Here is a 15,096-nt window from a genome sequence, read left to right as displayed (position 1 = left end):
TGGTTCAAACGGTAAAGAATCCGCCTGCAATATGGGAAACCTGGGTTCCATCCCTGGCTTGGGAAGATCCCCTGGAGGAGGGCATGGCAACCCACTCCAGTATTCTTCCCTGGAGAATCGCACGGACAGAGAAGCCTCTCAGGCTACATTCCATGGGGTCGCAAAGAGTTGGATATGACTGATCAACAAAAATGTTTAAATATTACACTTAGAATTTACAACCTCCCAGTGCTCAGCAACTTAACTGACCCCTTACTGAGTTTCTTTGCCTGAGAATAGTTTATCTTTAATACTTATCACTTTGACTATTGAACTCTTTTTCTTGAGGTTAAAATGATGACCTAAAGTGACTTTCATATACATTAGAACTTGGCACAATGACTAAAACAAATACCTGGTAAATGTAGATCATTAATAGTAGTTGTAGTAGTAACCAAAATTAATATTCTGAGGATGTCACACATTCTATTCCAATGTGTGGACTAAATTACTACTTCAGTTATCTCTTGCATACTAGACTCAGTTCTAGAGTACTTTTCAGTGAAATGACATAGGTTACAGGCATATAAACGTGTATAACAAAAATTACACTATTTTTCAGGAATATAATATCCATATCCTCAGAACTTGCCAGTAAATAAGATAATCTTTATAGGGTGATTTTCATGAGCAGGAGATATTATTTGGTATCAGATCAGATCAGTTGCTCAGTTGTGTTCAACTCTTTGCAACCCCATGAATCGCAGCACGCCAGGCCTCCCTGTCCATCACCAACTCCCAGAGTTCACTCAGACTCACGTCCATCGAGTCAGTGATGCCATCCAGCCATCTCATCCTCTGTCGTCCCCTTCTCCTCCTGCCCCCAATTCCTCCCAGCATCAGAGTCTTTTCCAATGAGTCAACTCTTCGCATGAGGTGGCCAAAGTACTGGAGTTTAAGCTTTAGCATCATTCCTTCCAAAGAAATCCCAGGGCTGACCTCCTTCAGAATGGACTGGTTGGATCTCCTTGCAGTCCAAAGGACTCTCAAGAGTCTTCTCCAATACCACAGTTCAAAAGCATCAATTCTTCGGCGCTCAGCCTGCTTCACAGTCCAACTGTCACATCCATACATGACCACAGGAAAAACCATAGCCTTGACTAGACGGACCTTAGTTGGCAAAGTAATGTCTCTGCTTTTGAATATGCTATCTAGGTTGGTCATAACTTTCCTTCCAAGGAGTAAGCGTCTCTTAATCTCATGGCTGCAGTCACCATCTGCAGTGATTTTGGAGCCCAGAAAAATAAAGTCTGACACTGTTTCCCCTGTTTCTCCATCTATTTCCCATGAAGTGATGGGACCGGATGCCATGATCTTCATTTTCTGAATGTTGAGCTTTAAGTCAACTTTTTCACTCTCTACTTTCACTTTCATCAAGAGGCTTTTTAGTTCCTCTTCAATTTCTGCCATAAGGGTGGTGTCATCTGCATATCTGAGGTTATTGATATTTCTCCCGGCAATCTTGATTCCAGCTTGTGCTTCTTCCAGTCCAGCATTTCTCATGATGTACTCTGCATAGAAGTTAAATAAACAGGGTGACAGTATACAGCCTTGATGAACTCCTTTTCCTATTTGGAACCAGTCTGTTGTTCCATGTCCACTTCTAACTGTTGCTTCCTGACCTGCATACAAATTTCTCAAGAGGCAGGTCAGGTGGTCTGGTATTCCCATCTCTTTCAGAATTTTCCACAGTTTATTGTGATCCACACAGTCAAAGGTTTTGGCATAGTGAATAAAGCAGAAATAGATGTTTTTCTGGAACTCTCTTGCTTTTTCCATGATCCAGTGGATGTTGGCAATTTGATCTCTGGTTCCTCTGCCTTTTCTAAAACCAGCTTGAACATCTGGAAGTTCACGGTTCACATATTGCTGAAGCCTGGGTTGGAGAATTTTGAGCATTACTTTACTAGCGTGTGAGATGAGTGCAATTGTGTGGTAGTTTGAGCATTCTTTGGCATTGCCTTTCTTTGGGATTGGAATGAAAACTGACCTTTTCCAGTCCTGTGGCCACTGCTGAGTTTTCCAAATTTGCTGGCATATTGAGTGCAGCACTTTCACAGCATCATCTTTCAGGATTTGGAATAGCTTAACTGGAATTCCATCACCTCCACTAGCTTTGTTCGTAGTGATGGTTTCTAAGGCCCACTTGTTTTCACATTCCAGGATGTCTGGCTCTAGGTCAGTGATCACACCATTGTGATTATTCGGTATACAGGTTGTTCAATCTTATCTCAAAATTTACTTTGCCCAAGAAGAGAGAAAGAAAGTGTGGTTTTATTGCTGATTTTCTTTGCCACCATTATGCTGACTCTTTGTGCTTAAAAGACCATTTAAGGTTTTATAATATGGGACCAAGCCAATTATACTGTATTCATATAAGGCTGAACTACACTTTTAGAGTATCCCAAATATAAATAAGTATGGCCTTTCAGGGTGGCTCAGTTGTAAAGTATCCACCTGACAATTCAGGAGATGTGGGTTCTATCCCTGGGTTGGAAAGATGCCCTGGAGGAGGAAATGGCAACCCACTCCAGTGTTTTTGCCTGGGAAATCCCATGGACAGAGGAGCCTGGTGGGCTACAGTCCATGGGGTCTCAAAGAGTCAAACATGACTGAGAGAGCATGCATGCAACCATGACTTTAAATAAAGATCTGAAGAATATATACACACACTCACACTCCTACAATGACTTAAAGTACTTTTTACTTTAGCAGTAGAATTGCTAAAACTTCCTGCATCAAGAGGTTGATGGGGTTTTCAAACTTTTAGGATTTGAGTATACCAAAGTGACTAGTTTTGTCTCTGTGCATTTTTTGTCACCGTAATACTGTTGGCAAAAAGCTGACTCACTGGAAAAACCCTGATGCTGGAAAAGATTGAGGACAAGAGGAGAAGGGCGGTGACAGAGGATAAGATGGTTGGATGGTACCACCAACTCAAAGGAAATGAGTTTGAACAGACTCCAGGAGATGGTGAAGGACAGGGAAACCTGGAGTGCTGCAGCTCATGAGGTCACTAAGAATCAGACACAACTTAGCGACTGAACAACAAAGTTCTGTCTCTGTGCATGGTTTTTCTATCGTAGCAATACTGACATATGTCTTACATATACATGTGTAGTTATTTTGCAAATGAAATGCTTATTCAGTCCATAGGCATTTTAATGTGTCTATAGATCATTATTGTGTTCCAAGCATTAGATTTTTTTCCTTTTCTTTAAATTTATCCCACCCAAGTGTTCTCTAAATACTGGAGAAAAACCAGTGAGTTGGAGCCAAGTGAGACAAAATTGTCTCCCTCTGCCTACCTCACAATCCAAGGTTCCTGCCTGGGAACGTGAGGCATCCCTGGGTGACTGGACACCACATGGGATCAATTCAGCCTCAACCTTGTTCACTATTTGATCAAATAAAATTGAAGAAATTTCTTTTAAACATCAATACATGTACACTAAAGAGTACTGAGGCAATTTTTATAATAATATTTTATGAGTACTGTAATAAGACTTAAAAGTTTATATTAATAATAGGATGATTAAAACTTGCTAGAAATAAAATCCAAGTGTTAGAATTGCCATTTATTACATTTAGAGTCGCTAAGTCGTGTCTGACTCTTTGTGAACCCATGGACTATACAGTCCATGGAATTCTCCTGGACAGAATACTGGAGTGGGTAGCCTTTCCCTTCTTCAGGGGATCTTCCCAACCCAGGGGTTGAACCCAGGTCTCCCGCATTGCGGGTGGATTCTTTACCCGCTGAGCCATAATGGAAGCCCAAGAATACTGGAGTGGGTAGCAGTGCCATGCGGAATTGCTATTTCTAGGAAATAAACTTTACAGTAAAAGTGTTTTGCAGAAGTGTGTGGGTGAGTGTTCATATGTATATAAAATAAAACTTAGATTCACTGACATCACTAGTGAAACAAGAATGCTTAGAAAGAGCCAAATGTGTCTTTGGGAGAGTTTGCTTAATCAGATGCTTAAAGTAAGACAAGTCTCTGCGTGAAACTTGGAAATCTCCTAGGAGCAGCCAGATTCCACAGTGAGACCCAACAGAGTTCTGGACTATGCTGTATTTTGGAGAAGGAAAAGCAGGTGCTGAGAGCTAAGTAGCCAATTACTCTTTATAGCCACATAAGGACTGGAGGCAAGTAGGCCTTTCCAACAAGTTGTATTATGTGATCACTGGCTTTGCAGGGAATCTCACAAATGTATAACCTTCTGATTGCCTTTTTGATTGAAAGTTCCATCTGAGATCAAGGCAGTGCAACCAGTAATAAGATTTCAAAAAATCCCATCACTGGCACTGTTGGAAAGGCTGAGCATGACTGAAATCCCATCATTGTCAGTCAAAAAATAAGGTAAGATTGGGCATCACTATAAAAGCTATATAAATGCACAATTTAAACATAAATATCAACATCAAAAGACAATATATATATACACACACATATATTTATACACACAGATATCTTCAAGTTTTTAGAAATAAATTTATATTTGCAACTTTTCTTCTCACAATCACATACTACCAAAAACCTGGGGCAGTGGCTTTTTGTTTTTCTGAACTTAACTTTGAAAGAAACTGTACTGAAGGTAAAGGATTTTAAAGGCTGGTTTTTATTTAAGAACAAAATAATGACCATGGTACCTGACATTAGAATGAAATGCATAACATTGTGAAGTTGGATTAGATATTTTTTATATTGTGTTTCTGTGGAGACAATAACTGTAGAACATTTTTCACAAGAAATGTAGTTTTCAATGTACTTTAAAATTTTCCTCTATCCCAATACTTTGTTTTTTGCTATACAAAGCACCTTTGCAAAGTTACTCAGTCGGCCAAATGGTGCTGCGTGTATTATTGTCACTGTAGTTATTGCTGTTTATGATGATTATTCTATCTGTACCAGGGTTTATTTTCATTATTTTCCTCTTAGTCAACACATATCTGTATATCACCTGGTGTAATTTTTGTTGTTGTTATTGTTAATCTGATGTACTTTTGACATTAGAGATATTCTAGTCCCAGTATTTTCCACCCAATGCTAGTATTACAGAGGTCATGTCATTTAAAATCCCCCTGATTTGATGGTCTATCTGAAAGGAAAGAGAAATATGTCTCCTATGAACAATGAGCATCATGCTGCTCAATAACTGGGCTATGTAGCTAATATGGAAAGATTATATGAGATGGCATTGCCAAATGATTTATTTATAAAAAACTGACAAATGACTTATTTATAAAATTTATAGTTTAAAATTTTATTTATTTATTTCCTTTATGTATAAAAAAATGAGCTAATGAATCTTGCTTAAGCTAATTTTTGAAGCATGCTCTTGTAAACAGTTATTTGCATCTAGCTTCAAACTTAGGTTGGTCTGACACTAAAGCCCGTGCCTTTCTTTCTTTTTTTAAATTGTATATTCCTTTTATTTATTTATTTATTTAATTTTTTATTGGGGTATAGCTGATTAACAATAGTTTCAGGTGAACAGTGAAGGGACTTGGAGATATATATATATATATATATATATATATATATATGTATCCATTCTCCCCCCAAACTCCCTTCCCATGCATGCTGACACACAACACTGAACGGGGTTCCATGTGCTATACAGTAGGTACTTGTTGGTTACCCATTTTAAATATAGCAGTGTGTACATGCCCATCCCAAACTCCCTCACTACCTTTTCCCTCCATCATTACCCTGGGCAACCATAAATTCGTTTTCTAAGTCTGTGACTCTATCTGTTTTGTAAGCAACCTCATTTGTATCATTTCTTTTTATATTCCACACATAAGAGATGTCATACGATATTTCTCCTTCTCTGTCTGACTTACTTCACTTGGTATAACACTCTCTAAGTCCATTCATGTTGCTGCGAAGGTAAAGCCCATGACTTTTGACTAAAAAACACTTTCTGTGATTATAACATGAGGCTTGTAATGACAAGAAATAGTACCGAGTTATACACAGCAATATGGGAAGAACTGAGGCAGGGGGAAAGTGACTCTAAATGGAAAGTCTACAAGGAGAAGTTTTCAAATAAGATGAGACCCAAAGAATGGTTGCAACAGTAACCAAAGCTTTTCAAAGACCAACACTAAGAGGGGGAAACTATCAAAAGATCACATTGATAGGTTACTGACATCTTCATAGACACTCAAGCTTACAGGAATTCTATGTTTGACTAAATGGCAGCATGTTTTGGGGACAAGCAAAATGAGGTTCAGTGATGGCTTAAGGGATTTTTCTAGGTTAAATTACACACCTAATAAGTGAAAGAGACAGGAATCAAACTCTGGTCTTCTAGCTCATTACCAGTTCTGGGAAGTTGTGATTTTTGTGCATGCTCCCTTCTCTTTTATTTGTAGTGGTTCCATCTGGGTTGCAAGGCTAGTAGGCATTTGCTGGAGGAACTGGTGTTTGGTTTTCTCTTCCCCCAACTCGAGTTACCTGCCATCATATGATATACATCTTGAGGGGAAGTATTATCTCTCACATGTTTCTTTATTAGTAAATCATAGATGCCTCTATTATTATCCACAGATGACAGAAGAAGGTTGTCAGAAGGAATAGCACAGTATGCTGTCTGAGGAGGAAAATTGTAGAAAACAAAAGTTTCAACAAATGCAGAGATTCAGACAAGAAAATAAAATAAAAGATCCTTGAGGGTAAATCTGAATTCTTCAGATCTCCTCTGTGCATGCAAAAATATCCAGGGCCACTCTGTGACTCCTCATAAAAATGAGCCAGGGTTTAACCACCATGGTCTAACTGAACACAACCAGAGTCACCAGCACCCTTCTCTATCTAATCTGTGATTCACTCATTATCACTTCACCATTTTTTTTTTTTTCTGATTTTCTTTAATTCAGCCTCTAAAGTTTGAAAACTATTCCATACTGGTCAAGTCCAATTGTTGCATGAATGAATGGATTATCTAGGTTCAAGGACAGAGCTAAAAATAACTATATTGCAAATAAACTTAAAAAAAAAATCTTTCTAAATTCCTTTACAAAATATGTGTTAGATCCTGTAATCATAGAGCACTTGCCTTTCCAAGACATAGAGTCTAATTGGATAAATTACAGAAACAAATAAATAATAAAACATTGGATTTGTCTTTGCTGTGGAAAAGGTGAACAGGCAGTTCAATGAAAGTTCAGAGAAATAAATTTAACCCTGCCGAAGTTCAGTATCCTGCTAGAGACAATGTTAGAGTGAATCTTGAACAGAGGAGATCAGTACACTGGGAGCATCAGTAAGTAAGATCAGGTCAGATCCAGGCACTTGGAAATGAATTGTGCTGCTGGGATAAATCTCTCAAAGGCCTTTACTGCTAGTGCTTTTTTTTTTCCATATGAAATTCTCCATATGACAAATATCCCTATTTATTTTACAAATGCATGCCTAAGATTTGCCACTGATCTGTGTGCTGAGAATACAGCAGTAAATAGGACAGGGGATATGAGGGCTATGTTTCCCCAAAGACTTGATGATATAGAAGAAACGTAAGTGAGTAGAAATAAAGAATAGAAAAAGATGACACAACAGAACAAAATGGATGGAACATTGAACATTGTCCATAGAATGGATGTAGTGATACTTGAGTTGCTACATGAAGTCACCTAGATAAGAACAAACTACATTAAGGTCTAAGGAAAAGCGTGTGTTTGTTGTTCTGCTGCACTAAATCAATGGGCTAGAAATGATAAGGATACACAGACCACAGCAGAAGAGGGTGAGTGTGACAATATGGAGAGTTGGGCAGAGACCATATTACACAAGTCCTTTTCAACCAGGATAAGGAGCTCAGATTCACTTTACATCAAAAAGGAGGTGACTGAAAGGATCTAAAGGTAAAGAATGACATGATACAGCTTACATTTTTAAAAGATCACTCTGCTTCTGGCATGGAAATGGGATTATAAAAAATGAAAGCAGAAACCCAGATAGGAGATTGGTGCAGTGGTTCAAGCAAGAGATTGTCTTCGCTTTGACTACTGAAGTGGTCAGTGCAAAGAAATGGATAGACCCAGACACATTTTGGATATAAAAGTGACAGTATTAATAATTGTATGGGATGTGCAAAACAAAGAAAAAAGGATACTTAAAGTAAGCCCTACTGTTTTTGACCTGAATAACTATGTTATGGGCGAGGTCATTTACAGAGAATTGGGATGACTCAGAGATGATCTGCTTTTCAAAACAGACATCCTGATTCCACTAATCATCCACAACAGAAGGGATGACAGAATTTAGAGCCCTGTAAAAATCCCTACAGGGAGTACATAAAAGACCTTCTAGAAAATGTTACTATACTTTTATTCTTCTGTAGATTAATATCTTCTATAAGCATGCTAAGTCGTTTCAATCATGCCCAACTCTTTGTGATCCTATGAACTGAAGCCACCAGGCTTCTCTGTCCATGGGATTCTCCAGGGGAGCATACTGGAGTGGGTTGCCATTTACTTCTCCAGGGGATCTACCCAACCCAGGGATTGAACCTGCATCTCCAGCATCTCCTACATTGCCAGGTAGGCTCTTTACCACCAGCACCACCTGGGAAGCCCCATATATCAATACACAAATGACATAATTAGTCTCAAGCAGAAGAAGTCTGACCAGTCTGATTATTTTATTTTTTTAGCTTTCTAGAAATGGAGAAAAGAAAAATAAAAAGGTTCCATATTAGTGAGTTCACTCTTGTCCAGAGTATTATGGATTCACTGGCAGGAAACATTTCTTAATGGAGTAATATCCTGAGATATTTACCTATGATTATCTTAAAACAGGGAAAAGGTACATGTAGCTTTATATTAAAAACATAATCCATTGTCCAGGAAGCATCTCCAGATGTGTCCTTTTCTTTGGAGTGGATAGGGAAGAAATATTTTGGCCTTTGTGACTTAGCTGTGATTAAAAATATATATGAAAGTGATGGGATTCCAGTTGAGCTATTTCAAATCCTAAAAGATGATGCTGTGAAAGTGCTGTACTCAATATGTCAGCAAATTTGGAAAACTCAGCAGTGGCCACAGGACTGGAAAGGGCCAGTTTTCATTCCAATCCCAAAGAAAGGCAATGCTAAAGAATGTTCAAACTACTGCACAGTTGCACTCATCTCACACACTAATAAAGTAATGCTCAAATTTCTCCAAGCCGGGCTTCAGCAATATGTCAACCATGAACTTCCAGATGTTCAAGCTGGTTTTAGAAAAGGCAGAGGAACCAGAGATCAAATTGCCAACATCTGCTGGGTCATCGAAAAAGCAAGAGAGTTCCAGAAAAACATCTATTTCTGCTTTATTGACTATGCCAAAGCCTTTGACTGTGTGGATCACAATAAACTGTGGAAAATTCTAAAAGAGATGGGAATACCAGGCCACCTGACCTGCTTCCTGAGAAATCTGTATGAAGGTCAGGAAGCAACAGTTAGAACTAGACATGGAACAACAGACTGGTTCCAAATAGGAAAAAGAGTACATCAAGGCTGTATATTGTCACCCTGCTTATTTACCTTATATGCAGAGTACATCATGAGAAATGGTGGTCTGGAGGAAGCACAAGCTGGAATCAAGATTGCTTGGAGAAATATCAATAACCTCAGATATGAAGATGATACCATTCTTAAGGCAGAAAGTGAAGAAGAAGAACTAGAGAGCCTCTTGATGAAAGTGAAAGTGGAGAGTGAAAAAGTTGGCTTAAAGCTCAACATTCAGAAAACTAAGATCTTGGCATCTGTCCCCATCACTTCATGGCAAATAGATGGGGAAAGAGTGGAAACAGTGGCTGACTTTATCTTTTGGGGCTCCAAAATCACTGCAGATGGTGATTGCAGCCATTAAATTAAAAGACTTACTCCTTGGAAGGAAAGTTATGACCAACCTGCTAAGTCGCTTCAGTTGTGTCCGACTCTGTGTGACCCCATAGACCGCAGCCCACCAGGCTCCTCCGTCCTTGGGATTCTCCAGGCAAGAACACTGGAGTGGGTTGCCATTTCCTTCTCCAATGCATGAAAGTGAAAAGTGAAAGTGAAGTCGCTCAGTCGTGTCCGACTCTTAGCGACCCCATGGACTGCAGCCTACCAGGCTCCTCCGTCCACAGTATTTTTCAGGCAAGAGTACTGGAGTGGGGTGCCATTGACTTCTCCATATGACCAACCTAGACAGCCTATGACCAACCTAGATAGCCTATTAAAAAGCAGAGACATTACTTTGCCAACAAAGGTCCGTCTAGTCAAGGCTATGGTTTTTCCAGTAGTCATGTATGGATGTGAGAGTTGGACTATAAAGAAAGCTGAGCACCAAAGAATTGATGCTTTTGAACTGGTGTTGGAGAAGACTCTTGAGAGTCCCTTGGACTTCAAGGAGATCTAACCAGTCCATCCTAAAGGAGATCAGTCCTGCGTGTTCATTGGAAGGACTGATATTGAAGCTGAAACTCCAATACTTCGGCCACCTGATGTGAAGAGCTGACTCATTTGAAAAGACCCTGATTCTGGGAAAGATTGAAGGCAGGAGGAGTAGGGGACGACAGAGGATGAGATGGTTGGATGGCATCACCGACTCAATGGACATGAGTTTGGGTAAATCCGGGAGTTGGTGATGTACATGGAGGCCTGGCATGCTGCAGTTCATGGGGTCGCAAAGAGTCGGACATGACTGAATGACTGAAGTGAACTGAAAACAGAAAAAAAAAAAAAAAAATATATATATATATATATATATATATATATATATATATCAGAAAAAGACACACAAATCTCTCTCTCTCTTTTTTTATTGCCACTTACTGATAAGTCCGTCTGGTCCTCTAGAAGTTGAGGAGCTTGGCACTTAATAAATGCTGGGTGCACAGAACTGAAGTGGTATCAGTCTGGAGGAAAACATCTTATAAGACATTCATATATAAAAAGCTATTTTAAAGGATGCACGTGACTACTTGATATTATGGGGGTTGGCCAAAGACAGCAGGATTCAGTCTCTCTCCTTGAGAGCATCTAGTTTCTGTGGCACCATAAAATGAATTTTTAAAAAATTTTTAAATTTTATTTATTTATTTATTTAATCACAGCATTGGGATTTGAAATAAGTTTTAGCACTTTCAAATTGCTATAAGAACACTGAATCAAAATAATTAATGCTTCCTGAGTTTGGGGAAAGGTACAAAAATATTTATCAAGCTTTGTAGTACAGAAAAAGTTTGTTCCTCAGCTAGTGCATAAATGAGAGAAAGAATGTACAGGCAAAAATAATATCACTAGTGCAAAGCAAGCAGGCAGGACAGACCCAAAGAACCTCAAGAAGACATAGTATTGTATCTTAAAACTTTGCAGAGATAAACCAAAAACTGACAGTTACAGACTCATTTATTTTCCCCATAAAAGATCAGTAGAATCTAATAGTGTACTAATAAGAAATACCTTATTTAACATGGCTCATCCTACAAATATAAAGATAATTTAATGTTATATATGTCTATCAAAGACAAAACTTTCACTGAACATTTCCATAGATGCATTAGATCAAAAGTCTGAAACTTCACAATTTACTTAATGTTTAAAAAAAGAAAAAAAAAACAGAAAACAAAATAATACACAGAGATGGGAACTTCTTCAAGTTAATGCAAATAAACATTAGTTAATAAAATAGTTAATAGAGAATTTTGAGGTACATTTCCTTAATATGGAGATAAGAAAAGAACTGTTGTCTTCACCCCTTCAGTTCAGTATACTATCGGAGGGTTTTTTTTTTTTTATTTTTTTTATTATTTTTTATATATTTATATATTTATATATATATATATATATATAAAATATTTATATATATTTTTTATTATTTATTTATTTGCAGCCATTATACAAGGAAAATTGAAAACAGAAATGGATTTAAAGACATGGAAAAAAGTGAAAAAGTGTCATTAACTGAATGGAACATTACTACAGACATAGAAAAGTTAACAGAAAAAATAGACAAACTGTTCATACCAAACAGAGAGTTCAGCTGAGTGATATATCATTGATGAAAGGACTTAAAATCTTAAAGATGTCAATCATTCTAAACACCCCCCTGTAATTTTCATCCTATTATAGTCAAAATTATAGCAGAATTTTGTGACTAACTCAGTATCTTTTTAAAATTAGATTTTAGTAGTTATTGAGCTCCATTTTTCAATATAAAGTTTTGTAAAACTAGTAGAGAGTTGAGGAGGGAAGGGTATTTCTCACATTTAGATAAGAAAGACTTATTACCAAGGTGTGAAAATAAAACAAGAACAACAAACGGAATAAAAACAATAAACCTACGGTATTTCTCTTACGGGTGCAGAAGTATACTCAAGTATGTGAATTAATAATCAAACTAAGTATAACCAGAAAAAATGGAAATGCAAAAACATGCCATTACTTCAAACTCATGAAACAAATCTAAAAAGGAAGATATGGCCAGCTGTTGGTGAAAATATAAAAAATGAGGAAGTTTCATACAGTATATCTATCTTATGATTCTGCAATGCTATATCAGAGCATAAATCCTGGAGAAACTCTTGAGAAGGATATACCTAATGTTATTCATTATACTGTTTATTTTTTTCTTAAACCAAATGTTGGAGGCACTGTATTCATCTGCATGAGGAAAATGAATATTAAGGACTATTTTGGGAAATATAGAAGTAAAACCAAAATACATGCACATAGGCCAACATGTATCATTTTGAAAATATTGTCAAGTGAAAAATATAAAATACAGAATGACCTTTATGGCACAATAACATCTATATTGATTAAAAACACACCCACACAAATATATACTTTACAAAGGACACATATCCAAGAATATTTATTATTGCATCACATAGAAAAAGAATGACCCAACTATTTGCAGTTGAGCTTCAGTAAGGAAATAAATACATAAATAAAAATAAAATAAACAGTATGTTTATGTGTTTACTGTATAGGGAAAACAATAAATGTGTCTTGGACTTAGTATTCAGTTGAGAAGAAATATTAGAAAGTGGATGAGTGGTATTCTGATTATGAAAGTTCATACATATTAAGGAGTCCAGACACTGATGTGGAACTCCAGCCTATGCAATTTGTTCTGCAGAACAATGGGAACCCATATGATTTTGATAAGTATTCTGAGTAAAGGTTAAAGTTTTAGATATATTTCACACTTGGAGACTTTTCTAACCATTCATCCCTCTCTTAGAGGTCACAATGAACATTCAAAAACTAAAGGCTCTTAGAAATCCTATTGCAATGGAAATATTTGTTTATCCCAGGATGTCTCAAATATAATTATACACACACACATATTTATTGAAACACCAAATTCATCTTTTTAGATGTGTATATTTTGTGAAATACAATTTCAGTATGGCTACTGGAATCAATAGACAAATTTAAGAGATTTTTAAGAGATAAAAAGATATGATAAAAACTAACTTAATTCCCTTCCTCTTACCATCATTTTATTAAGGAACTTATTAAGGATACCATCATCTATTTATTGAGCATCTACATTGCACACAGCTCTGTGGTAAGTGTGATTAGGAATAAAACAGTAGAAGAAAGCACAGACCTTGTTCCCACAGAGCTAATTGGGGAGAGAAATTTAACACATGCAGATAATTAGGTGATGTGACCTACTGCATATGGCACTATCACAGGAAGTGATAAATGTGGGGAAGCTGTCAAATCAATTGGTATTCCAAAAAGAAAAAGCTCAAAAAAGGTCAGAAGGGCTAGAAGAAGCAATGTGCAAGAAGTTGAACTTGTCTGTTAGGCTTCCCTTCCCTATCAAGGAGGGGGGGCTTGTGAAACAATTACCTTTCATATAGGTTATTGTCATAGTCTACTGAATAGTGCTCCATCTCTCATCTCTGTAATTAAGTGAACTTCCTAAAACATCACATTTAGCCTTTTTTTTTTTTCCTGCCACTAACTTAAAATGGCTTCCTAACCATTTTTTAAAATTGTTTTTGGTTCAGCACAATAAATACATACTTATAGAACTTATTATATACCAGGTCTCAGTCCAACATAGCAGTAGCAGTTTAGTCACTAAGTCATGTCCCCAGTTCCTCAGTCGAATCCGTCTCTCTGGGACCCAATGGACTGCTGCCTGCCAGGCTCCTCTGTCCATGGGATTCTCCAGGCAAGAATACTGGAGTGGGTTGCCATTCCCTTCTCCATCAGTCAAAAACATAGCCTCTGGCAAAAAGAAACTTTCAGGCTGGATTTTAGGTCACAGGAGAAGAGGGGCCTTATTATATTAAATAGTAACCTCCAAGTCAACAAATCCACTGAACTTTCCATTTAAAGTCTTCTCCCTTGCTTTGATAAAGGTGAGCATCCCCCTCTTGTTTGCTGTTGCTGAAAACATCCAGCAATGCCCTCCCACTGACACTCAACAACATACATTATTCACACTTCAGCTTCCAGTTTCAGTATTGGGCACAGGGTCACAAGACCAGCTCTGAACAAGCGGGAGTTAGGCAGAAGTAATAGGGAAGAGGGTCCAGAGTGAATGATCTCTATAAATAAAGGAAATAGTCCGAGAAAGTTCAAATGTTGGAGATTAAAAAGACAAACTAGTTCAACACCCGCACTGTCTCTAGATGACAATGGTTACTCTGAGGGGGAAATAGAATACTAAACTGATTCAAGGGAGGCATTCATTTGTCAGGTTTAGGTACATGGATAAGATTGAGAGCTTTGAGGGACAGTTATTAGATTATATGCCCTTAAAAATTCAGCTGTCTCTCTTGAGTTCATGCTATGCTAAGTCACTTCAGTCGTGTCCGACTCTGTGCAACCCCATAGACAGCAGCCCACCAGGCTCCCCCGTCCCTGGGATTCTCCAGGCAAGAACACTGGAATGGGTTGCCATTTCCTTCTCCAATCTGAGCCATATCCTGTGAGCTGTCTTATAGGGACTGAAACCCCTATCAGGTGGAAAAAGTTAACTACATGATAACCAGACTGTAGCCATAACATAAATCAAAGGCTTTAGGGTAGTTAATGAAGCAGAAGTAGATATTT

General features: G+C 37.7%; 1 long non-coding RNA gene across 3 annotated transcripts in view; it reads right to left on the bottom strand.

Annotated features, from left to right (window-relative positions):
- The window catches only part of LOC112580113, a 982,521-nt gene that overhangs the window by 209,994 nt on the left and 757,431 nt on the right, over positions 1-15,096 (bottom strand). The gene's annotated exons all lie outside the window — the stretch shown is intronic.

Source organism: Bubalus bubalis, chromosome 18 (genome assembly GCF_019923935.1).
Source record: "Bubalus bubalis isolate 160015118507 breed Murrah chromosome 18, NDDB_SH_1, whole genome shotgun sequence".
Classification (NCBI taxonomy): Eukaryota; Metazoa; Chordata; class Mammalia; order Artiodactyla; family Bovidae; genus Bubalus; species Bubalus bubalis.
The sequence above is the reverse complement of the archived record's forward strand: the minus strand, read 5'-3'. Positions and strand labels throughout refer to the sequence as shown.